At 40.6% G+C, this 26,130-nt stretch overlaps 1 long non-coding RNA gene across 4 annotated transcripts in view; it reads left to right on the forward strand.

Annotated features, from left to right (window-relative positions):
• LOC118540810 (uncharacterized) overlaps nucleotides 1-25,517 on the forward strand; it is a 206,467-nt gene extending 180,950 nt beyond the window's left edge. For 2 of the 4 annotated variants that reach the window (XR_013442559.1, XR_013442561.1), the window contains 2 exons: nucleotides 16,951-17,200; nucleotides 22,668-25,517. This is a non-coding gene — a long non-coding RNA (uncharacterized LOC118540810). Of the gene's footprint in view, nucleotides 1-9,451; nucleotides 13,940-16,950; nucleotides 17,201-22,667 lie in introns of those variants that run through there. The other 2 variants (XR_013442560.1, XR_013442558.1) reach the window with 2 other exon arrangements.
• Nucleotides 25,518-26,130: the final 613 nt, after the last annotated feature.

The following is a 26,130-nucleotide window of genomic DNA, read 5'->3' on the forward strand; positions in this document are numbered from 1 at the left end:
TTTTAATTTTCTTTTCCTTTTGCTTTTACATTTAAGAGTTAAGACAACATTTCAGCAGAGAGATGTGGAGAAGGGTAAAGGGAAATCAATAAAGTTATTCTCTGACTTTTCCCAGGAGGGAGCTGTGTTAATCGAGAATGGCCTGCTTGGCTATATATCAAGTACGAGGAGAGGGCAGGAGTTGATTCTGAAGCAGATTTCCCAGCTAAACTGAAGGAGGTATATATAAATATACATATACGTACATACAAACATATGTAATTTTTACAAGAGTGGTGTGTGTCTGCATGTACACTATTATATACATTCTAACGTATATGAAAAGTATATATTACACACACACACATTTAAAAAGTAGGTAAGAACAATTGCTTTAGGTCATTAGTGATATTGGATAAAAATTCCTCTACCAGTAGTTTCTGTATATTGATCTAGGATCACTTTACACTTTATAAGTTTCTTTAATAAGTCTTTTGACTCCCAAAGAAGGAACTTGATGTACAAAAACTTAAAGTGACAGATGAAGGGATGGAAATCAGATTTCCTGACCCAAGGCCAGTGGAAGTGTCTTTGACCATGTGGAAGCTTCTAAGGAGTCTCTCTGGGTAATTTGTGTGGTCACTTTCTCTAGTGACAGCAGAAATTTCTAGCAGGTGTGATATCAGTAGAGCTTTCGAAAGCCAAATTGGCCAGGGTGCTACCCAATTCCACTGGGTCATAGTACCACATCCATGTTCACTGGAAGTGGTGGTGGTCTCTTACTGGACAGATTTGGACAACATAATTGGGTGGGAGGCAGGATACCTGAGTGTCAGTCCTGATGTCATCTTCACAGTGTGATCTTGAGAGAGTTACCTATCCTTTCTGGACATCAATTTCCTTTTGTATGAAATGGGATGAATAATTCTTGCTCCTTCCAAACAACTTCCTTATTGCCCAGGAATCTTGTCCAAATTTCTTTGTTCCACTCAATGCTCAGATTTTGGAAACCACCTAAGGGGGATCTCCTTTCCATGACCCAATCTACTGGGATTAATTCTACCATTCTGAAGCCCTTCACATTTTTCTTCTCTCAGTTTGGATGTTCAAATTCTAAATTGTTTTTAACATCAGCCAAGATGCTCTATTTATTTTCTTTCTTTCTTTTTAAAAGATATAATTTATTTAAGGTGGGGGGAAGAGAGACAGCATGAGTAGGAGGAGGTACAGAGGGAGAAGGAGAGAGAGAATCTCAAGCGGACTACCCACTGAGCATGGAGCCCAAGGTGGGGCTCAGTCTCACCACCCAGAGATCATGACCTGAGCCAAAATCAAGAGTCGGATGCTTAACCGACTGAGCCACACAAGCACCCCTCTATTTATTTTCTAAATCTAAACTCCATATGTATCATAACTGTTGAAAGAGAATGGAATCTAGACAGAGAGAGGGACTATGCAGTCTAGAATTTCCCTGGAGGAAATTTCAGAGTGCATCTAGTCTAATCCTGTCATTTTACAGTTGAAGAAGCTAATGATCTGAGAGGTAAAATGTATTGTCCAAGGTTACTGTGACAGAATCAAGTGGAGAACCCATGTGTCTTTAACTTTCAGTTCTATAGTCTTTCCATTGGTTCATGTGTCTTGAGACCACTATAATTAGAAATAGTCCCTGAGGGGTGCCTGAAAGAAAGAAAGAAAGAAGGAAGGAAGGAAGGAAGGAAGGAAGGAAGGAAAGAAGGAAGGAAGGAAGGAAGGAAGGAAGGAAAGAAGGAAGAAAGGAAAGAAAGAAAGAAAAGAAAGAAAGAAAGAAAGAAAGAAAGAAAGAAAGAAAGAAAAAATGAAAGAAAGGAAAGAAAGAAAGAAAAAGAGAGGGAGAGAAAGAAAGAAAAAGAAAAAGAAAGAAAGAAAAAGAAAGAAAGAAAGAAAAGAAAGAAAGAAAGAAAAAGAAAAGAAAGAAAGAAAGAAGAAAGAAAGAAAGAAGAAAGAAAAAGAAAAGAAAGAATGAGTACCTGAAGTTCAAGTAAGCAGACCGGATAAAGATATGTCAAACTTTGGTTTTCCCCAGGGCAAGATTCTAATTCTTTTTGCGTAACCTGACCAGCATGGCTTTAGCATCCTCACGAAGGATGGAGGCTTCCCAGTTGCCAGAGCTTCTTCTTTTTGTCCCTTTCTGTCCCATAAGACCCAGCTTGGAATCTGGATCTAATTGAATTCCTATTTTTCCATGTCTATTTTGGACATGGTTGCATTTACACCACATCTCATAGCTCTTTTTTTTTTTAATTTTTTATTGTTATGTTAATCCCCATACATTACATCATTAGTTTTAGATGTAGTGTTCCATGATTCATTGTTTGTGCATAACACCCAGTGCTCCATGCAGAACGTGCCCTCCTCAATACCCATCACCAGGCTAACCCATCCTTCCACCCCCCTCCCCTCTAGAACCCTCAGTTTGTTTTTCAGAGTCCATCGTCTCTCATGGTTCTTCTCCCCCTCCGATTTCCCCTCCTTCATTCTTCCCCTCCTGCTACATTCTTCTTCTTCTTTTTTTCTTTCTTAACATATATTGCATTATTTGTTTCAGAGGTACAGATCTGAGATTCAACAGTCTTGCACAATATAGCTCTTAAATTCTATCTTTAAGTTGACTTTACACATCTTTTAGTCAACATTTACTGGGAGTTTACTGTGTGCCAGTCATGTGCAGTGGGCTGGAGACACAGAGCCGGATCTCACAGTGTCACATGTCCTGTGTGAGATATGCTCACATCGGATATGCTGGGGGCACTGAGGAAGGAGACTCTGGGATCATCCAAAGAAGTCCAAGAAGACAGCAGACCCAGTGATAATTGCCTTTACTCTCTCATCCCCTTCCTTATGAGGGCAGAGAAGTTCATTTTAGATGATGGTATTTTCCAGGGTTCTCTCTGCCTTGTTTTCAACAAAAGAGAAGTCATATGTAGGATTTTTCCTTTACCTTCATGTCCGCCCCAGGCTTAGATATTCTCACCATGAATTTTCTGAACAAAGCCGATTTCCTGATACTTTAGTCAATTCTTACTGGGCTGCAGAAAGCCGGTCCTGGGGGCCCAGAGATACATGCATATGTAGATTCGTTGGGGGGAAGATATTGTTTCCCCCCATCATTTCCTCCCCTACTTTAATTTTTCAATCAATTTTCTTTGTTTCCTTTGTTTTTAAAAAGGCATTGACAAGTTGACACCTAGATGTTTCCTAGAAACACCCAAAGCTCTGTTCACATTTCCACTAGCTAGATTTTGTTTGTTTTGTTTTCAAAGTTCTTCCCCTCCTTCCTCACCTTAGAATTTTTCTCTCTTTTCCATCAAGTTTAAGACACGGATTTTGAGTAATTAAACTCATGGCAGAAGAGGAAAATCATCAATTAAATATTGCTTGCCTCTATATAATCCGTCGATTGGTCTGTATTACATAACACAGGGACCCTAGATTATATTAAACTCCCAGAAGAGTACAGACTGCACAACAATTTGTAAAGTACCTATTATGTGGCAGGCTCGGTGCTAACCAGAGTAAGATCAAAATCAGTGTGTCTCCATGCAGTGCATGATAAATATCTGCAGAGCTAAGAGACCCTGGGGCCCATAAACTCAACAGTTTTCTAGACTTGGGCTAGGTAGTCAAAATATCACAGTGAATCTTGGAAGACTTAAGAATGCCAGAAAATTCACTTAACCTCCCTTCATTTGCGAGTGCAGTTTGGTCGCCAACAACAGTTGGTTTGCTCTGTACCTGCCTGGATCGGAGTGTGCATTCTAACATTCCTGAAGGGCAAAGCGTGAGACCCCAGAAGGCTGGCCTCGCTTGCTCTGAAGGAGTTCCCTGTGGTCTTCATGTCATTGCTATTTGAGGCCTGGAGAGACTCTTTGATGAGTGTCGAACGTGCCACGCTTAAAATCTCTGAGGTAGCAGTTTCCACCTTTAAAATATTCCTCAGTGTCTCCCCAGAGTGTTCCCTATTCATCCCCTATTCATCTATCTCCATTTGAATCTTAGCAGGAATTCTTATGCTGCTGAGGCCCCTCAGTCTCTGAAATGTGTCTCAAACTATGTTACTGTGTTCTTTTAATTTTATTAATTCTGCACACTCACTGCTTTTGAAACTCATCTGTTTCACAAAAGATCAAGCAAATTTAATCGTATCTTTTTGAAGCCCTTCCTTACTGTGCTGTCATTAGTTAATAATGGGGGAAACCAAGAGGCACGGGGTATGATTATTATGAACGATACCTTGGATTCGCACATACTCACTCGCAGTGAACTCTAGGCAGTTCATACACATTAGCTCATTTTTCCTCCTAACAGCTGGGCTGGGAGACCTAGATTCTATTCTTGGTGCTCTAACAACCTTCTTGGGAAAGGTATTTAGCCACTAATTGCCTCAGTTCCCAACAATGAAAAGGGAATAATGATATGACGATATTTGCTTCTCCCTCTCCTTATCCTAAACCTTTAGAACCTAAATAGAAAAAAAAAAAAATCTGAAGAGACTAAGTCTAAAAGAGGAGAAGGAGTGTGTCTTGACTTTATTTCCATTATGAAAAGGTGAGATACAGTCCTAGGGGTTTGACTGGAAACCTTGGAATCTGAATTGTGGCCCAATCTCTGCTTACTGATGGACCATTGCTTTTGATACCTCTCTCCTTTATACTGGAAAGCACTTAGGGATCCGGAGCTGGTGAATACTATAAACAGGGCCCAATCTTCTAAAGAGCATTAACTCGGTCACCAAAGCTGTCTCTAGGAACCATGGTATCAATAAGACTGGATTACACTCTTGGCTTCCAAAGCCTTCCCCTTCCCCCACCTCTCTCCTTTCCCTCAACAACCTCCAGGCTTTGTAGCAATTTCAAAAATATATACCAATGACTCCAGCCCAAGTCACTGGCCTGTATCTTTGGTGTCATATAATCTCTAGACTCTTGGCCTGACAATCTCAATCTTCAAAAGTTCTAGGGGCGGAAATATGCCTCTTTGCTTGCCAGCTTAAACCTAATGAATGGCAGAGAACCTAGACCAAAATAGAACTTGGCTCTTAGATGACGTGTGTCAGCCAAGAATAATGCTTTTTATAATGTCAGGCTTAATTCTATTAGTGCACAGGTATTAGGGAATCTCACCCTCTAGAAGGGCCTTGATTTTCTCTATTTCTCTCTAAGTTTACCCATTATTATGTAGGAGTCTGAGCTTCTCTCTTTTACCTGTCTAGACTCAAAAGGCTATTGAAATGTACTACTTACAAATTGGTAAAGTCAGACCCCAAGGCAGTGGACCATAGTTTCCCTTCCAGAGGGCTTCCCAAACAACATGGGCCCATCGGATAAACTCCAGTCCTTGTATGGAGTTAATCTAGAAGCCAAGAAAAGTCCCCTGAAGCTCACCCAATGAGGCATAAGGAGGCAATGGAATTATTTTACATATTCATATCAAAAATATTATTAAATATATATGCTAAAGACTTCTCTCACCATTGATTTCCCCTAATATCCTAAAAGGCTAAGGAAAGCAAAAAAAAAATTTTTTTTTTACTAAGCAAAAATTCAAGTATTTAGCCTGACATTTGGAACTCTTAGGGATTTGGGGTATAAAATCTGCCAGATGACTTCTTTTGAGACCATTTGAGCTACAGACTGCTGGTACCAAACACTGCTCCCTACTGGTTCAAAGTCTCATTGCTTAGGAAGATGGCTTTGCTGATTGGTGCATAAGGCAGCTTCCTCATCCTCCCCTTCCTGGGAAGATTTTTGCCAATTAATGAGGGACTCTTGTTGAGGGAATTTAGATAGTTCACATCTAAAGTATGTTTAGAGTTTAAGGGCTGGAGTAGGAGGGCTGTGGTTACACATCCAGCTCTCCCTTGAGAGTTGCCATCAGCCCCCTAAAGGGATGCATCTTTAGAAACTTGAGTGGTGTCGAAATTTCGAATGTGCATCAATGCTTGTTGAAGGACAGACTGAGCGCCATCATCACGTACCTCCTGCCCTCCCCTAGTCAGAGACAGGAATTGCCCGGGTGAAGACTAGGATGGAAACTAGCCTGCCAAGAATACCACTTATAAACGCTTAAATATTCTTCCCTTAGGCAAAGTAAGGACTTGTCTAACCTTTTTCTCAGAATACATATTATGAAACTCTGGAGCCTTGAGGTCATATGGTCATGAACCATTTCTAGCTTCTCAGCCTCATTTTCTGAAATGAGGGCATCTGAGCTGGGTTGCTTATCTCAGATCTGGACTTACCCACACACTTTAAAGTGCAAGAGATCTCCCTCCCTGCATATAGCCCAGAATAGTCCTTCACAGCCACGTCATCCTGGACACTTTATCACTTGATATTACCTCCTAATCCACAGATCAGTGAGATTTTAGATAGAATTTGTCTGGCTTCAAACAGAAACAGCATGACTGCAGAACATTTAGAATGAGTTAGATAGACCAATTTGCTATTTTTCAGAAATACAAATAAACATATAAGTGGGACCTCAGCCAGAGTATAGTCTTTGCAATTAAAGCTGCAATTCACCCTTTATTAAATGTTACTTTTTTAAGAAAAAAGATTTTATTTATTTATTTGAGAGACAGAGATAGTGAGAGAGAGCATGAGCGGGGGTGGGGTGGGGAGAGGGAGGAGTAGGCTCCCCACTGAGCAGGGAGCCCGACGTGGGGCTCAATCCCAGGACCCTGGGATCATGACCTGAGCGGAAGGCAGATGCTTAACTAACTGAGCCACCCAGGTGCCCTAAATGTTATTTTTACGTGACATTGGACCAAGCATTATTCTAAGGGTTATTTAGACATGAACTCAGCTCTCTCAAAAAGTTCCAATCAAAGCCACATCAGCATACAAGTTTATTAAAAAAACTTTTGCTGTTCACCAGGTGCTATGATATATACCAGAAACTCAAAAGTGACCACGTGACAGCCCCTCTCTCCATTCACCTTGGAGCTTGGGGATAGAGACAGCATAGTCTATGGACACTGTCAACCCCAGAGCATCATTGTCTCTCCTCCAGCTGAGGGAATTACACTGCCTAGCACAGTGCCTGACATACAGTCAAGTACTCAATAAATAATTACTGGCCAAATTGAGCTCAATGAAAAGAATGAATAAATATTAAGGTAGAGTAAGTACAGAGTCCTATGGAAAATACATCGAAGGAGAAACTAGACTAATTCGAGGGGATGAACTGTGGAAAGTGTCATTTACACTGAGACAAGAGTCAAAGAACATAATGATACAGAGGAAAGACCAGGCTGATGGAGTTAGACCTGGTTCAAGTCCTCACAGTGCCCCACAGAGCTGGGCAATTCTAACTATTTCATACCTTCTTCCCTGCCTCTGTAAAACACTGGCAATGGCTTTGGAAGACTAAATGCCATATTATTTATCTGTAAGCCTCTGTCACAAAGAAGAACCTCAATGGCGGCTATTGGAGGAGTAACAGAGAACAGAACTGCAATGTTAAAGCAATGAATACCTAAGTAGTAAGGTTCAGAGCACAAACGCTTTGAGGGATGGTGAGCTTCAAGTCATGGCAGCCACTGGGAGAGGTGCTATAGACCTTCCTAGCTTCTAAACGCAGACAATAGGGGAAAGGGCAGGTGACTTACGGGGTTTGTCTTCTTCCAATCCATCCCAGAAGGTTTTCATATTCATGTTCTAACTACAAAACCATGTGGGCCCTGGCTGTCACTGTTCAGTGTGTGTGCCCTGAGGATATTGTGATGTGTGGAAACTCAATACAGACTGTATGTGTGTGTATGTGTTTTTATATACATATACATAGAAATATATACATAAAAATATAACCTTTTTCCCTATAAGTTCTTGTAATAATTAGCTTCTGTTGCTTTTATCTTAAATATCCACAAATATACCAGACCTTTTTTCTGTTCTTCCTTCCCTGCATGTCCATTAGGCACTTTCCCACTGTATTCACTGTATTCATATAGTTGGCTCACTACACACACACACACACACACACACACACACACACACACACACACACACACACACACACACACACACACACACCTACCTGTTCTCTCCTGGCTTCAGCTTTTTTTTAGGTGAGCTTTTGGGAAATGCCCTGAGATGAACTAGATCGTCAGCTATGTTAATATGGGGGACTGGGGAGGGGAAGATGTTAGTCACTGACTTTTGGTTTGGGTTTTCAGTCCACAACATGAGATACAACTATAATTTTGACATGGCAAAACCAAAAAAGGTCAAACAAGAGAGTGCGAGAGACCAAAGAAAGGGGATGGTGGTGGCCAAAGATGAGGGAAGCTGCTGGGCATAAAAACATTTTAGACCTAAAAATTGGGGGAGGGGAGAACTAGAGGTGTTTCCGATGATGATGGGGGAGGGAAAGCAGTTGGTGGGGCCTTTGAAATTGTGCCAGGCACCAAGAGCCAGGGGCAGTGGCAGAGGGGAAGGCCAGGTAGGACAATTAAAACGGAAATCTGGCTCCTTACAACGCAGCATGAAACGGGGCTACAGAATTTGCTGCAGTGGGAGGTGGGGCCAGTCTGGCACAGTCTGTGGGTTTGAAAGGAGCTGGGCGGGTTGGGGAATGCCAGTCAGCCTTTGTAGTTCTGAGCTCAGAGAGGGGGTGACAAATACTGGGCTTCAGGTCAGAAGCCTGGCTTGGGTGGCTTTTGGAGAAATTTTCCCTCTGCTCCCAAACTCTTAAAATGCGCTCATCACACCACTGGCCTCCAATCACAGCATAAACACGTGTCCTGGAGGCTGTCCTCCAGCAGAGGTTTCGGCCGTGGTACCTGTTGGCTGACTGATGGGGTCCTTCTCCTCTCCTATTCCCTAGATATCCTAAACGGGGCTGAATACAATATCTTTGCATATTTCCCTTCACCCTTCCCACATGCTTCCCATCTCCCAGACTCCTAGGGTTAATCCCCAGGACAACCTTGCTTTGAAAGAAAAAATGTGGTGAGCCTCCTAGAAGATTTGGATCTCAGAAGCCTCTGTCTGTCCTGCTTCAGCCAGACGCCAGACAGCCGGCTCAAGGAGATGGACATTGACAGAGAAAGAAGCAGTAAGTTTTCGTTGTTGTTTGTTTTCAAGGCTTGGTTGCTCTCCAGAATTAAGGCCTCTAAAAGCATGAGGCTTTCTTTTCTTTATTTTTCCCCTTTCCTTTCCTTTCTTTTTCTTTTCTTTCTTTCACAGCAGAAATAAATAATATCCCCTTCCCATCTTGGGGCTGATTCAGAAAAGCAATTGAATTAGAAAGTGTTTCTTCATTGGTGTGCATATCTTGGGTTAAAAATATCTGAAGTTGATTTGTGCATGCCTATTCTCAACACTGTAATATTTTAAAATGTATCTGCATTTGTTAAAGTAATTTGTACTGATTGTTCTTCTCCAGAATAAATACTATATATCTGGCTGATTGATTGTAATTATGATGAATTTGTCCCGGCACTTGCAGGGATGTCTTCTTTGCGGATTTTTGTGCATATTTGCTGCTCATCAAAGGGAAGGATAGAAGGACTTTGGAAGGAGGGTGTGGTCCGGCTGATTCAGCTTCCTTCCCGGCCCATCCCTGACTCCTTCCGTCTGCTCCTCCCTCTCCCCATCTCTTACCCTGTTCCTCAGATCCATCCTGAGCCAGCTGCCAATGAAATGGCATTTACCTTTCGATTCTCTTACCACCTGTTTTAGACTCGGGCAGATAGGAGACCAGTCCCCACAATCAAATTCATTACCTTTGTAATCTCAGCATTTTTTCAGACCAAGACAGAGACCAGACTATTGCATCCACTCCTTAAGCTTCTCTCATCCTGGGATTACTAGCCAAGATAGTAGTAACAATAATAATACTGTATGTAGAAACTCTCTAGCACATTTCATCTCTGAGAGTCTTACAGATGTTAACTAATTAATCTTTACAACACTCCATGCAAGAGAGGTAACTATTATTAACCATGATGGAATATACATCTATATATGCTAAGGACAGCAAAATAGTTCACTTATTTATCATGGTTCACTTGATATAGTAACTGGTATTTTTAAAACACCCATCATAGATACAATAATTAGAGATGTGCTTTTGTTAACAAAACCACTACCCACTTCTAGCGTACCCTTGGGTACTAAATAATTACCCACTTTGTGTGGTTATCTAGCTCACTAATTACCCACAGAAATTGGGGTCAGGTGTTAACTGCTTGAAATAAGTATCCTCCAAAGACATCGCTGAGTTGTATAGAGAAAATGATGTGTTCATAGCAAAACTTTCATAACTCATATATTTGTATATTTTTGTAAGCAGAGTGAACACAGACAGGGGCAAATTAGCTTAGCATGTGAAAATCATGCTAAACTGTTGTTGCGAAGGTAGGGAGGTTTAGGAGAGTCTCGGGAAATTACATCCTCTGTTTACCTTTCCTTTCTGAAGATGAGTGAAAGGACATGATTCCCATAATCTGGCCTTCATATGCAAGCTCACTAAGACAATTGGTGATTCTGGTTAGGAATGATTCATTTTGGCGTTACAGGGAGGCACCCAGTGAGTCAAAGATTTTTTTTTTTTTTGACAGCTCCACCCTTTATGATTATTCTAGCATGTTTCTTTTTTTCTCATCAGTCTAGTGCAAACACACTATTAGCCAAATCTGAAAAAGATTCTAACCCAGTCACCAAGACTGCCAACCATCTCTTTCTCCTTCCCAATAATGAAAAAAAAAAAAGTATTAAAGGGAATCCAACACTCTGATTGTCTTTCTCTTTTTGCCTGGATATGTTCTCCGCTCCCGTCCCTTCCCTTCCTCTCCCCTCCCCTTCCCTCCTCTCTTCTCTTCTCCTTTCCCTTCTTCCTCTCTCTGTGTCTCCTCATTTGTGCTTTTCCTTCTCCTTGTCCTTGGCATCCAGCTGTGCTGCAGGTCTCACAGTGAGAGACAAAGCACAGTGTCTGAGCTGAGCACAAAGAAGCTACCTTTAAAAAACATTGACTTGGAGGAAACCTGCATCCTCAGACACCTCCCTCCCTTTCTTGCTATTTACAGAACCCAGCCTTATACTTAACACAGCACGGCCTGGTGTCTGCGTGATTCTAGCCAGGAAAATCAGGTGAAGATGGCAATATACCCACTGTGTGTATAGATAGGTAGAGACCCCGATTTTCAGGAGCTACCTGTTTTCCAGGATCAACGTGTAGCCGAGCTTTGAAAATGCACGCCAACAGACATGAGGGGAGACGCTCCCCTGCTCAACTCAGGATGTCTTTCATTTTTATCTTGTGCCACTTTTTTTTGTCGTCTGAATGATCACTTATCATTATCAAGGGGCTTTAGGCTGATCAATGGAGTGTGTATGTATCTGATGGACATTTGAGGAGAAATCCTTCAGAAAGAAGGAAAACGTCTGCAGTGGAAGTAAAGGGTTAGGATGAGCTACAGTGACTGATGAGTTCATTTCGAAATCTACGGGAACGTAAGTGGTAAATTAGTACATACGGCAAATATAGTCAGCGAGCAAAACCTGCCATTGAAAGGAAAGAGATTTTTAGCATTGTAGTCAGCTCACCCCTGAATAGCGTGCGTATTTTAAATATAGATTTGAATCACTGCTCTTTTATCCCTCTAAATGCCGATTTCAAAGAAGTGTTTGGGCACTGTTGACTTTCCGTCCATAAAGAAAACCCACCAAGATTCACAAAATGCACCACCTGCACTCCAACATGCTTAGGTGTTTTAAATGCCCGTGGGGTGCAGAACAATTAGGCAGAGAACTGCACTGTGGTCTCTCTTCGTCACTCCTTCCTCCCTTTTTTTTTTTTTTTTTTCCTCCTTTCTAGAAAACATGATACCTGATCTCTGGGTCTAGCAGGCTGAGGATTTTTCTGTATTTGTATAATACAATGTCTGGCCTTCCCCCTGACCTGCTGGTGTATTTTTGGTCTCATTAGTAGTCAGGGAGATGCCTTAGTGCATCCGGGGCTGCGAGTCAGGATGAGACGCTACAACGGAGAGAGGGAGTGAGCGCGAGAGGATATTAGAAGGGAGGCTTGTCTCCAAGATATGGAAGGAAGTGAGAAATGACAGGACCGCAAGCTTTGTATGGAGGAGCCTGGCAGGGCGGGGGAGCGGCGGGGAGAGCCAAGTGGATTCTCAGAAAAGGAGGGAAGCCGTAGAGGAGCTAAAGGTGATTAGAGGGGGATATTGATTCCTTATTCTGCCAGAGATTTAAGCAGGCATGCGAGGAATCTGCACCATGGTTGGCAAAAGGAGACCCGTTGCCTCCTGTAACCAGACACTCAGGCTTTCCAGGAGCCCAGGGAGAGAGCCGAGAAGAAAGGGGGCAGTGTGGTCTAGGAAAATTCAACTTGTCGCTGATTTGTGCCTGATGCTTGCTGTCCGTCAGCAGCCTCCCTTACAATCTTTTTTTCTCTCTCTCCCTTTTTTTCTTGCCTTCTCCTTCTTCACTGAAGCCTAGGGGAGCCAGCAAAGATTAAATGTGCTTTCTCAAAGGCAGCCACTTCATGCTGCTATGTCGAAAGGGCCATTATTATTATTATTTTTAATAGTAAAAGAAAACGGGAGAGAGAGGTTGAGACAGAGAGAGAAGCAAGGTAGGCTGATGACGGACTAGCTTTTCTGGGAGGAAAAGGAAAGTGAGAGAGAAAGGAGAAACCCTGAACTGAACCGGACGATCGTGCCTGAGAAGAACCTACAGAGGTGAGAAAAAAAAAAAGTTGTCTTGAAGATAGGGGGGGTGGGGATGCTGAATAGACCCTGTGCAGAGGTAAAGGAGGCATAATTTAGCTGTCTTGCTGGTATGATTCTATTTTGGAAGAGGGGGGGAGACGGGGGAAGAGCCTGGAGCTTTAACGGTTTTTAGTTGCATATGGAAATATATACCAAATATTTAGCATTTTTACTAAGTGCTGGAGGCCCCTCCAATGCCTTCCTCACAGGGGCTGCTTTGTCATTCTCTTTGACTAGCCAGCCATCTACCTTGCTTAGGCTGGAATAAAAGAAGAAAAAAAAGAAGGAAGGAAGGAAAGAGAAAGGAAGGGAGAGAGAAAGAAAGAAAAAGAAAGAGAAAGAATAAACGAAAGAGAAAAGGGGGAAGAAAGATTTTAAGAGAGTCCTCTACCCACCCACTTTCCCTCCCTTCCCTTTCGATTCTGGAGGCGGCATAAGAACCCCTGGCACAGAAAACCTCAGCTTCCAGGCAGACGGGGGGGGGGGGGGGGGGGGGGGGGGGAAGCGACTCTCTCTCAGGTGCAGAACCGGTAGCTTCTGCGAAGATGGAGGGGAATTAGGCTTCTGATTCCTCTGAAATATTGGCAAAAGGCTCCAAAGGTTTGGCGGCGGGAGTGGGGCGGGGGAGACGAATCTCCCCAGCCTGCACCCACCCCTTCCCACCTCGCCTCCCAAATGACAGCCTGGTGCTGGCTCTGCGTGATTTGGCCTTGGCTTCAGCCAAGCAGCTGATGCAGAGCGAGGCCCTGTTTGCAGGACTGACTGGCAAAGTGTACGCCAAAGGAAGAAGGAAGAAATTTTTTAAAGCAGCTCTGGGGAGGTTTCTCATTCTTTAAAAAAAAAAAAAAAAAAAACAAAAAAAAACAAAAAAAAAAAGAAAGAAAGAGAAAAGAAAAAGAATTAAAAAAAATTTTTTTAACCGAATACTTTCAAAATTTGATCAGTCCCAGCCCCTCCCTGCACGTCCACCAAATTGCCTTTTTTCTCCCTCGTCAAAGCATAAACTACAGAGTTACAGTCTCTAGATTTGGTGTAATGCTTCCTGCCCCCGCCTCCCCTCCCCGCCCGCCCCGTTGTCGGTCCTCTATTGAAACACCTCGCCCAGGCTAGCGCACTGCGAGCTCACATTTCCCCCCCTTGCTTGGAATGGTGTTACGGGAGGCTTCAGCCCTGCTCCGCTTCCAGTGGGTGAGTTTAAAACGCTATTCGTACTTATACTTTCATGGCCTCCAAACCCTACTTCTTGGTCTTCTCCTTCTGAAAGCCTGATTTCTGTGATTTTGCATGCGGCATGCTTGCCCAGGGGGAAAGAGATGCCTCGTATTTTCCTCACCGTCAGCTGTGCTAGCTCTAAGTTCAAGCTTTGAAAGGGCATTTAATCCTAGTTTTAGACCATGGTTTTAAAAACGGCAGCGTTTCTGGGTCTATGCATATTATTTTTCATTTTAGTAAAACTGTTTTGCCCAAAGCTTCAAAGAGTTTTCTCTGATATACACGCGATTGTGTGTTCAGGTATGTATACCTATCCACAGATCCTGCCTATGTGTGTGTATGAATAGATTATATTTACATGGAATCTAAATTTTGTGACCTAAGGAAGCTTCGAGAGTGAGGGAATACCCTGCCACCTGTTTGTTGCCTTTTAGTCATGAACCTGGAACAGAAATTGCCTGTCATTCTTGTTTTGCTTTGCTTTGTCTCAAGAAAGAACAATTTGTTGCACTCCTCTCAATCCCTGAGACCCTAACTTGTGATGTTTACCGTTTAAATCCACGGGTTAGGCTCTTGGGAGCTGCGAGTCGTGCCTTGGCATCCTGGAAATTTGGTGGAACTTTTTTCTTTAAAGCAAAAACAAAAGAAAAAAAAGTTTGTCTGAAGTGATTGAGTGCACCTCTGAGGTTTTCATTGTTAGATGGGGTCAGGTGACCAGAAAGTGGCAGCTCCTGGATTTCTGTTAAAGTAGGTATATATTCTGTTATAAGAGTGTGTTGGCTGCTCTGTGTGTGTGTGTGTGTGTGTGTGTGTGTGTGTGTGTGTGTGTGTGTATTACTGGTGCCTGAGGCTTGTGGAACTCATCTACCATGGTCTATTTCTTGAGAGCAACACGCAGTACTATCGGAGCGTAACAAGAACAGCTCAGTACCTGGTGCTTGACCTCAGAACATATCAGCTGAAGTCCCAGCATGCCCCGTGCCTCCAACTTTTAAACTCAACAGTTAATCTTAAAATTGTATCCAATTAAAATGGGCATGTGGACATGTTATACATTCAGTACTCACATGTATGTATCATACATGGCTAGACAGTGAACACGCAGACACGGATGGGGGCAAACCAATAGTTTGGGCTAAAATATTAATAGGCTAAAAATTCTACTCTTGCTATTCTACACGGAGGATGAAATTTACGGTGTTCATAAAGATTCAATTTGTATTACTTTGCAAGATTTAAAAAAATAAGAGGAGCGATGTAGCCTTCTTGCTGGGCATCTGTTTTAAAATGTTATAAACCGGGAGTTTAAAAGTAATAGGGATTAGAAATATATTTTCTAAATACATGAATGGAAAGAAATAACAACAGCACACACACATGCAGTTGTTGTATCTTTGGGGAGTAATCAGTGCCCATTATTCTTCATTTAAAGGTTGGAAAAAATTTATCAGGATTTAAATTCAATCTAACAAAGTTATTTATAACACCAAACTGTACATTGAAAATAATCTTCTCTTAAGATAATTGTTTACCTAGTTTGCAGTTTTCTGAAAACGTAACTTTTCATGACAGAATAATTTTAGTGATTCAGATCTATCTCATAGTTGAAGAGAAACAGTAACTTACCTTTCCTTTGTTGTGAAAAATTCCAATATACAATTTTATTTAAACAGTTTTTTCCTTGGGCCAACATTTATCTTCTATTTTTAGAAAATACCTAAATCAGTCCCGACTTCAAATGCTTTCTTCTTTTAAAGACTCTATATTGGCTGTAACCTTATTTTATACGTGTAGTCAAAGGTTAAGGAAACTGTTCTTTTCCTGTGTTTTTTTTTTTAAGTGTTTATTGCAATTTCAGTCATTGACTCCAAATCATAGTCAAGAAACCATTTTGTATCAGAAAACTGAATCGAGAAAATGAACCGTGCAACAATTGCACCATGTCTTTTGTTGAGACCTCTTGTGTAGTTGTACTATTTAAATATTACTTTCCAGCCTTTGGTAGCCTGAATATGCTTCAGAGAAAAGAGTTACTTGATTTTCAAGTCATCCTTTGGTTTCTGCACAATGGATTAATGATTTTTCCCCATCTTAGCAGACGTGTGTGCATAGGTATTTGGAAATTATGGAAAGGGATCTATTTAACTTATGGATATATAGTACCACATGATTCATATCAAATATTTGCAAAACATTTGGTGTTTTACTAAGTCAAAATATATCTGCAGTTAATTCTATGAAAATGTATGCATGGGCCAATAAAAACATGCTGGATATCATTCTTCTGTGATTTTAAAGGGTAACAGGATAGTAATTTAATACAAGTGATACAGTTTGTATTCCAAGGCACTCTTTTGGTTTTTTACGTGTTTTCAAGTGGATTGTTCATGCCCTGAGGTTGCTATCACAACTGATCACACGGGCATTTAGGAGTGCACAACGACACACAGGATTTTGTATTTCAGCAGGGGACTGCTCCAGTATAAGGGCAGGTTTCTCAACACCCCTTCTTCCTCACCGAGCCCATCAGCGAAGTTCAGTGAAATGAATAACATAATTGGTGGTTGGTTCAATCACTACCAGTCTAGACTAGCCCAGACGCATCAATTAGAGAGAGCTGTCTTTTAAAGGGGGAGCGCAACCGAAACAAGCAGGGCATTATTGATACTGATCTTTAAAAGTGCAAATCCAGCTTGGCAGATAAAAAAAAAAAAAAAATAAGGCGGGGAATTGGGGGGGGTGGTTTGCGTTGCGGGAAGAAAAGAAAAAGACGTGAACTGGAGCTTTCGGACACAGAAGGACAGGAAGCTTGAGAGAAAAGGAGCGTATAATGAGTGCAATGCAATGCAGCACCTCCTTGGAATACACAGTTACAATTCAGTTCACAGGGCATACTGGTTCACCATATTTTTAACTAGATTCTCCCCCTCCTCCTTTTTTTTAATTCCTTTTTTTTTTTTTTTTTTTTTTTGCCTCTGTTTCCAAAGAAGTGCCAGCTCAAAACCAATGCAGTTGGAAATTTAACAGCTCTAGGAAGCTCTACTGAGAAGAAAGCCAAGTAATACGAACCAGCCAAAACTCCTTTTGCAACATTTTTCCCCAAAAGAAAAACACAGAAGATGTTTATTTTTGAGTCTCTAATTCTACCTTTAAGAAAAAAAATCAACTGTACTAATGAACAGTACTCATTTTAAATCCAGCACCTGGGAGCTAATTTTATGGGCAAGACACCTTTAGGTAAACAGTTTTCTGTCGAATACAGTAAAATGATGAAGAACGTAACAAAAGGCTTTGGTAATTTGGTGTGGGGGGGTGGTTTTTGATGGAGAAATAACAGATGATTTAGAAAGCGTTAGGAACACATCAAGCCCCAGGGAAAGAAAATGTTTGATTGGTATTAATTAAAACACTGCTAATATATTCTAATAAAATCAAATTTAACATTCTAAACTAATCCGCTTGGTATGTCAAAGGAAAAGAAAAGTATTATCTTATTTGCATCTCTGCCATCCAAATGCATTTGCTCATTCAGCAGAATTAATTTTTATCACCAGCCTGTTTAATCTCCTCACAGATTTAGTCAAACTTATTCTTTCATACTAAAAAGGATCAGGGGAGGGAATCCATGGAAGGTATTGGGAAGACTAGCGACTGTATTTAGCACTGGCTTTATATTTTACCATGTCCTTTTCTCTTCATTTGCTGTAGTGGGGTGTGGAGGAACCCGTGAGACTGCGGGGGGGTGATGGATGGTTAATTTTCCTCTCTTTCTCTTCTACCTACCGGGTTATTTGGCCATTTCCGTTGCCAAATTATTTGAGTGGCCTTTATTTACATGACTGATGTTGCCCGTTGATTAATATCTCATTTATTTCTAATTTCAGAATCTATTTTATTACAAATTACTGATGCAAAAAAAAAAAAAAGGCTCTCACGCCACATGCCAATTGCTTCTTCTCAATTATTTGCAACTGTGGTCCCCCTAAGAGAAAGTGGGGAGGTGAATGTAAAATTTTATTCACTAAGAACTGAGTTCTTTGTTTCATTTTTTTAAGTCAAAATTTCTACAGAAAAATGTATATTTTCTGAAACGGCGAGTTTCGTGCCCTTTATTGTTAAACTCTCACAATGGGTAAAACTGTCCCCAAATGACATCATAGCCAAAATGCTTCTCCTCTCATTAGTCTCTCATGACTATGATATCATGTAAATATGTGCCCAACACAAAAAATGAATGGGCCAGAAATATAGAGGGCCACATTTGTGTATTTCGTAAGTGCGGAATTCTGCCCAGTCTCAAGGAGATGGAAGCTACCAGACTACAGTCCTGATGATACTGCCTTTTTTGCTCCATTGCCTTTTTCAGTTCTTCAACATAAAAGAGCAATCGCAGTTCGGTTTCACATGTATTGTTCTATAATCCAGGCAATAAATGCTAATTAGTAATGCTCAAGGATCCGACCATTCAGAGTAATTATCATAATTTACTTCTTCCTTGTTAAAGACATTCCTTGCTGATTAAAAAAAAAAAAAAAAAATTAAATCGCTTTCCCATTGCACCGCAGTGGAAATGCACTGGAGAGATGTCCAAGGTATAGTAATATCATTCTGGCTGCCTTCGAAGTCACCGACATGTGCCTCTTAGCTTATTCCAAATGGATTTGCAACTTAATTTCTAAAAAGAGATTCATGTAAATGCATAAAGTTTTGCATGTGCCCCAGGAATGTATGATTTTATTTTACAAACCCCAAGGCTCCTCCTTCCCGGCCCACCCCCTTTCTAAAACCACTTACTGAGCAGAACAAAGGAAACTGCTAACTATAGAGGCATCATTAAGTGTGAACAGCAACAGCATGATAAAGTATGTGATATGACAACATATTTCATTGCACAAAAGTGCAGATAATTAAATAATTCAATAGTAACCCTGACTAATTAGCAGAAAGATCTTTAAGGAGGAATCAAGAAAATGGATCCAATCAACTTGAATAATATGCTCCATTCTCCAAGATCACAAATATATATTTGGTTATTTGATAATTGATTGATTCATACAGAAAATGAGGACAAAAGCCTGTTCCTCAAAATGGAGCTTTGATCTGGCATCCTCTTTAGGACAAATTAATCCTATGTTCTAGAAGAGCAGAATTTAATGTAGGGCTCTCTGTTTTCAGTCAAAGGTGTAATCCTCCGTTCGGTTGCACATTTCTCATTTATCTGGTGTTCTAAAAATCCGTCAACCCCTTCTCTTTTCATATCATTGCCTCAGAATATATGTATGAACCCCCCCACACACAATTTCTAATGAGGGTCGTGTTTAAGTTTGCTTCTTCTTGCTTGAAGCAAATAAGGATCGTATGCACAGAAGGCATAGGATAAATAACCATGCTGAATATTATATTTGGTGGAATCGCCCCCCTCCCTTGCTTAATCTATTAAGGTAATATTCCTAGTTTCATTGTTCATTGGTCCTTTCAGGGAGAGTTTCGGCTTTTACTTGAGGGTTGTAAGCACATTAGAGGAATAATTCCCTCTGGATACTATATAGAAGGAGCCACCTGCAAAATGTTGATGCTGTTATTGAAATCTCAAGTGGAATCAGCTTTCAAAAAATTAGATATTAGATGCATCCGATATAATTTGCAATGTGTAATTATACTAATGTGCATATAGTTGTGTGTTGCTTTACATGTTGCCTACTTGAGGTTTTTTTCTTTTCATGGGCATTTCTCATCATTTGAAATGGCTCCTGAGTAGAATGTTCTTAAAATCAGCTTTCAAAAAAAGTCCTTGCTAATTATTATAAGAATACAAGGGCTCTATGGTCTGTGTTCTCGTGCAAGAATGAATGAATGTGTGTGACCCAGATATTGGAAAGTAATGATCTCTAAGAGGGTTGTCATTGTGGACACTTGAATTAGTTGTAAAATATTGCCTGCTCTTGATGGATTTAGTCTTCATCTAGACTTTGGACAATTTGTGAAGTAATGGAGAATATTAGAATAGTAAATCTTATTCATAAGAAATCCATTTCCTTTACTGGGATGAGATAAAATGCCAGGGAAATGGTTTTAGGCAGAGATCATTTTAATTTAATCAAAGTAACCAAAATCATAACAGTAATAAACAACTTATTTTCTATTTTTCCTCCATTTTGCATGGCGCGTGCTGAATCACTGAAACTCTGCCTTAGCTCATTTACACACTAACATCAACTTCCCTTTTGGTGTCTCGACATGGTGTTCCATTGGACTGAAGACCCCCTCCCCACCAAGGAGCTAGCCCCCGAAGATCTAGCTATTAAGGAAAAACCCAGGCAGTGAAACAGTGAGTTGATTGGTCAGCCTGGTGCTCGGCACTTGCTATATGCTCAGTAGGTGAAGATGCTCTGATGCAAATTTGGAGAATCATTACCATCAGATCACAGAGGGACCCTGAGCAAGGCTACTCAAGGGTCCCAATTTATGCTTATATGTTTGGGAGACAAAAAGGATTCCAAGGGAGGCTCACGTTGAGATGATACAAGATATTACTCATTCCAATTAAGTAGGCAGAGGCCCCAAAGAAGGCTGATTTGTTAAACATTTGACTCATAATAGACACCAAAATACGGTGGTTCATATTTTCATACTATTTACTCTGCAAAATTCATTTTAATGACGGGGCCCATGTTATAAAGGGGGCATTTCGCATGGACTGTATCCATACAACATCAAAGCAATGCATTGTTTTACTTTTCATTTGCTCATGTATACAAGGACTTTCCATTATTATGCTACCCAAAGGAGTCACCAAAAAATTGTGCGCAGTGTACTTCCTTACTCCAGTAACATTTTCATTTATTCACAAATGAGTCTTACACATGTGTATCAAGAGCTTAGCACCCCACCTTCCCAATCCCTGTTCACAAAATACTGAGTTCTAAAATCTGTAAGATACATTTTTAATTTCTCATCCAGGATCAGTTGTTGTATGCTTGATCAGAACAGAAAAATACCTGTTAACAATATGTAACACTGGGTTATTTATTCGGTTTTAGAAAACAAATATACCTGCCATCTAGAGACCCATCTTCAATGTATCCAGAGTTTAGGGCAGATCTGTGGCAGTAGATCAGTGATATGGGGTAGTATATCCCTTTTGCTGTGCCTAACTCATTCTGCATCTTCATTGTGCTGGCATAATTAAGAGGCTGACAATAAAGGCTTTAGTTAAATTAAAATCTACCTGCAAAGTATATTTCATTCATAACAACTTTCATAGAATAAAAGAAACATTAATACAGCTCTCCCCAAATATCCTTATCTGCGCAATGAGTGGGTTGGATTAGTTGGTCTCTAAATGTTTTTACAGCTTTAAGAATTTTCGAAGCTACTCTAAAATACAGAAATAGAAGAACAACTCCAGGACCCTTGAATCCGGAGTCCGTTTGTACCAACAGTTGTCTTTTAAAGTTATATTTGATTCCACCTCCAGGTGCTTTATTTACTAATATATTTTGCCTTGCTGCTAAAACAGTAAGGGCTGAAGTTCATTTTCAGGAAGGGCAGTGACAAAAAAGAGGAACAGCTGAAGAATGAAAAAAGCTACACAGTGGGAGAAGGAAATTCTTGATCTGACTTCTAAGCCCATGTCCTTCAGCATTAACACAGAAGAAACCCAGACAAGCACCTGCCTTTCTATTTTAAGACCATATTCTTTGGTCCTTCTGCCTTCATTTAATTTCTTGCAGCTTGGTTTTGTTTTACCCCATTGGGTTGACGCCTTTGAGTTTCACGTTTCCCTTTCCATTCGATTCATCTGAATCATGTTAATATTCCCTTCAAAACCCACAATAGTCACATTAACACACCACGCTTCCCAAATTAAATCTTAACATGTTCAAAACCTCCTGAAAATTGCCCCTGCCCTATTTTCTAAAGCCACTCCGAGTGTATAATCTCTTCTTGAATTAAACAAACCTGCTCTTCCTGGCTTCCAAGTCTTTGAATGTGCTCGCACCCTGCTTTCCTCCCTGCACACTCTGTCTCTCTGCCACTTGTACATTTCAGAAACCTTTCTCTTCCCTCTTTCTCTCTCTCCCTCCTTCCACCTCCATTCTGTCTCCCTCCCTCCCTCCCTCCCTCCCTTCTTCGTTCTTTCCTTCCTTCCTTCTTCCATTTCTCCCTTCCTCCCTCCCTTTTGTTCTTCCTTTCCTTCTTTCTTCCACTGGGCACAATGTGTCATGCTCTGAGCCAGGTACTAGAAATACAAAGACAAATACGAGGAACTGACATTAACTCCTAACAATTCCAGTGACTTCATTCGCCTCTGCGTTGCTAAGCACTTCTGTCTCCACAATCATTTTATTTTGCCTTTAGTCTTTAGATTTCTTTGAATTTGTCCTTAATGTCATGTGTTCTTTTGTTGTTTTCCTCCGTGTCCTATTTCAGTAAGTTGCCTGTTGGATAAACCTGAAGCTTTTCTTACGGAGCATTTTCTCCCAGAGTGATTAGCGTGGGGTGCTCACACACTCAAGCAGCGCTGTTCCTTGACTGATTCTCCAGCGAAGTGAACAGTGAGAGAGCATTACATCTTTGTGGTGATGCAGCATTTCATGTGTACTTAGAAATAGCATGGCCCCCAAAGTATCCTTATGTTTACTTATTTCTATCAAAGAGTCAATGTGATAACTTTCTGTGACATGTTCTGTTATTTTTTTAGTTGTGTTGATGTTCCTTTCAGCTGGTCCTATAGCCCCCCTCCTCAGGAAGGTCTCCCCAGTGAAAAGAGATAAACGGCACTGGACACAGCTGCACTGGGGGACGCTCAAGCCAACTATGAAGTTGAAACAAAGGAAGTGATCACCTGAAGACACCTCTCCTGCTAAGCAGCACCCCCAAATGGTGCAATTTCAGGAAATAGAACTCCCAGAACACGAGGCAATCTTTTCAAGAAACAGAAAAAACTTCACAGTGACATCTAGATTTCTAAAGAGCCAAGGACTTTCCCTTCCTCGTGTGTATTCCTCTGTTTGTATTTTAATTCAGTGTGACATTCATTTCTAAAATATTTCCCTGGTATGGATATGCTTATCAATGCACCAATTTTTAAAATAGAAAATCACACAAATGTGTTCATGTTTTAAGGAACAAAAGTAATGCTATAAGCAGGTTGATTTTTAGCCACACACGGTTTGATCTGAAGAGTGACCTAAAGGAATATAAAGTACTTTTGAAATAACAAGGTAGTCAGAGGCAATCCAAAGGCTAAATAATGGTGGAAACTCATAAGGCAGCCGAGAAATACCACAGGATCCCACCTGACACCAAACAATGAACTATTCTTTTAATCAAGCAAGGTAGGTTCTGTAAGACATGGTCACTGCCTCTAAGGAGTGTAAATCTAGTTCTACAGAGATACATAAACTTTTGAAAAGATAGCAACAACTCAGGTCTATAGATGTTAAGACCACAACAAAACAGAAGATATAAACAAAGAGCTCAGAGGCGGTCACGATTATCTGGGCAAAACTAGTCTGTTTAGGGAAGAAAGTTCCTAAAGGAGGAAAATACAAGATGAATCTTAAAGAATGTTAAAGATTTGGGGGCACCTGGCTGGCTCAGTTGGTAGAGCGTGAGACTCTTAATCTCAGGGTTGTGAGTTTAAGTCCCACATTGGGCATGGAGCCTACTTTTAAAAAAAAAAAAAAAAGAATATTAAAAATTTAGATGAAAGGAAAGAGAAAATAGAGTCCTTTAAATGAATGCAATATTGTGAGCAAAACCATGGAGGAAGGAATCTAAGTGGTGAATTTAGGGAATTATGAATATGCGTGTCTAGTTGACATTCAGTACCAGTGTATATATACATACACGGTAAGGACCTCACACACACACTTCCCTTCTCTCACCCTGGGTGTCACCTAGAATTATCATCGTAGTTCTTTGCCATTAAAGCAAGTGACAGTGATTGGTGGTAATATGAGAACTTACGATTTTTTTCTGTTAACTTAATAATTGGTATTTATTGAGTTCTTACTGTATGTTAAGCATTTTACATAGGAACTCACTTAAGCCTGCAACTCAGAACAACCCGCAAAATGGTATTATTATCCCTGTTTTAAAGATAAGGTTTAATGAGGTCAAGTAACTTGCCAAACTGCCATATACAGGGTTCACATTCAGAACTGTGATTACAAAGCTCATGATCTAAAGCACTAAGTCACAATATTGTGATCAATGTAGCAATATTACCACTTGAATATTCCTTGCTAGTTTTTTACGGCAAACAAATAGCTATGTCATTCAGTTATCCCCTCAATTTTTTCAGTTTCCTGCTCAAATCACGTTAGAATGATGGAAAGAATTTTTATGATAGAAAATTGAAAGAATTGGGAAATAGAGCTTATCAGCATTTTAGGCTTTCGTTTTGGTTTTTCTTGTTTTTTGCCAGACGTTGGGGAAATTGTTCACTGTGTTCTACATGAAATCTCAAATTTTTGAGAATTAAAAAGAGAGGGGGGCACTTAAAGGTCATCTGTTGTAATGTGCTTTTCTACAGATGACAAATCAAAGTTAGAGCAACTTACAGAAGATCACACATTTGCATTTGGCAGAGCTAGGTCCAGACACTAGGCTGCCCAGTCTCCTCTCCGAGGCTCTTAAACTACTCCACCCTGCCTAAATGAAGGATGAACTTGAATTTGATCAAGGGAAGCATTCTCTCTGGGTGATTAGGGAGCACCACACCTAGTAGATTATTTCAATTTTGCTCCTCTTTGGCTTCCCACCTCAATGTGAAAAATAGCCAGTTATGAACTAACATCTTTATTTGTGGCAATTGTCAATGATCCATCCCCAGAGAACACATAATGGCTCAAGTTATGTGTATAATGTCTTCAATGATATCCTTATTTGGAATTCTTAGCTCACCTAAATAAACCAGATCTTCTAATGAGCATTTTCTTACCCAATTTTATGCACAGTATGTATTTGTAAGTGCTTCTGCATGAATATTTATACATGACTGTTTCAATAGTCCTTACGTTTTTGAAAATATCAATGGTTATTTGCTATTTTAATCCTCACTTATCCGTGCAACTACCTCAAGAATACTTCAGCCCTAAAAAGCTAGAATTGAGGAAATCTCACTCTTCTTTACCAGCTCCTTTGCATTTAGTTAGCATTTAGTGATGATTAATAAAGTGGTCAGCTAGATCACACAGAGGTTCAGGAGGCAATTCCGTCTTGAAGAAGTCAGTTAAGCTGGGTCTACTTAAGGACAAACATCTAGACGTTTGGAAGTACCTGAATATTTGACTGTTGTAAATTTCTGCATAAAAATCTGGCATTGTCCGACATAGACCTCCTTGTGGCTCAGGTCGTCCTCTTTTCAAAATGATGATTATTTGGCCACATCGCACACAGTTCTCATTAAGTGAGTTCATAAATAAACAGGGTTTTTTTTTTTTTAAAGAGTAGCCAAGCACAAAATGTGACTTTGTTGACATTTTATGAGACTGTCATATGTCCCTTGAATCCCCAATAAAAGCAATGTTGTATCAACTGTGAACCTGTGTTGATTTCTTGGAAGAGTATGCTCTCCTAATTTGTTTGTCTTTCCTAGTGTATATCAAAGCTTATTTCAGGATCCACGAGGAGCAGTTGATCTGATGTGATGGGAAGAACTTAAATTTAGAGACCATTTCTACAATCCTATATTGGCCCTTCAATAAACAGCACTATCATCTACCCAGGTCAGAAAGCAAGGTGTGGTCGTTGTCTTTTCTCCTTCCACCTGTCATGGCCAATCAGTCAGGACAATCAATTAGATTTTTCTCTTCTGTTTGCAAATACATCTGCTTCTCTTCATCTTGTGTGCGACTGTTAAGACAGCCCTCATTTCTCACCTGGACTACTGAGTCATGCCTCTAGTTTTTCCCTCCACACTGCCAACCAGCAGCCAGGGAAATCTCTCTAAACCACAGACATGATCATATCATTCCACAGTTTCAAACTTTTCACCAGCTTTCCATTGACCTTGGAATATTGTGACACCTAAAGCCCTTCATATCCTGGATCCTGGCCCCAACATTCCTGTCTGGACTCCTCAGGTGCCCGTCTGCCACTGCTTTCCTAGGTTCTTGCCATACCTCTTTGCCATTTCTTAATGTTCTCTTTACCTT

This window comes from Halichoerus grypus, chromosome 11, assembly GCF_964656455.1.
Source record: "Halichoerus grypus chromosome 11, mHalGry1.hap1.1, whole genome shotgun sequence".
Taxonomy (NCBI): Eukaryota; Metazoa; Chordata; class Mammalia; order Carnivora; family Phocidae; genus Halichoerus; species Halichoerus grypus.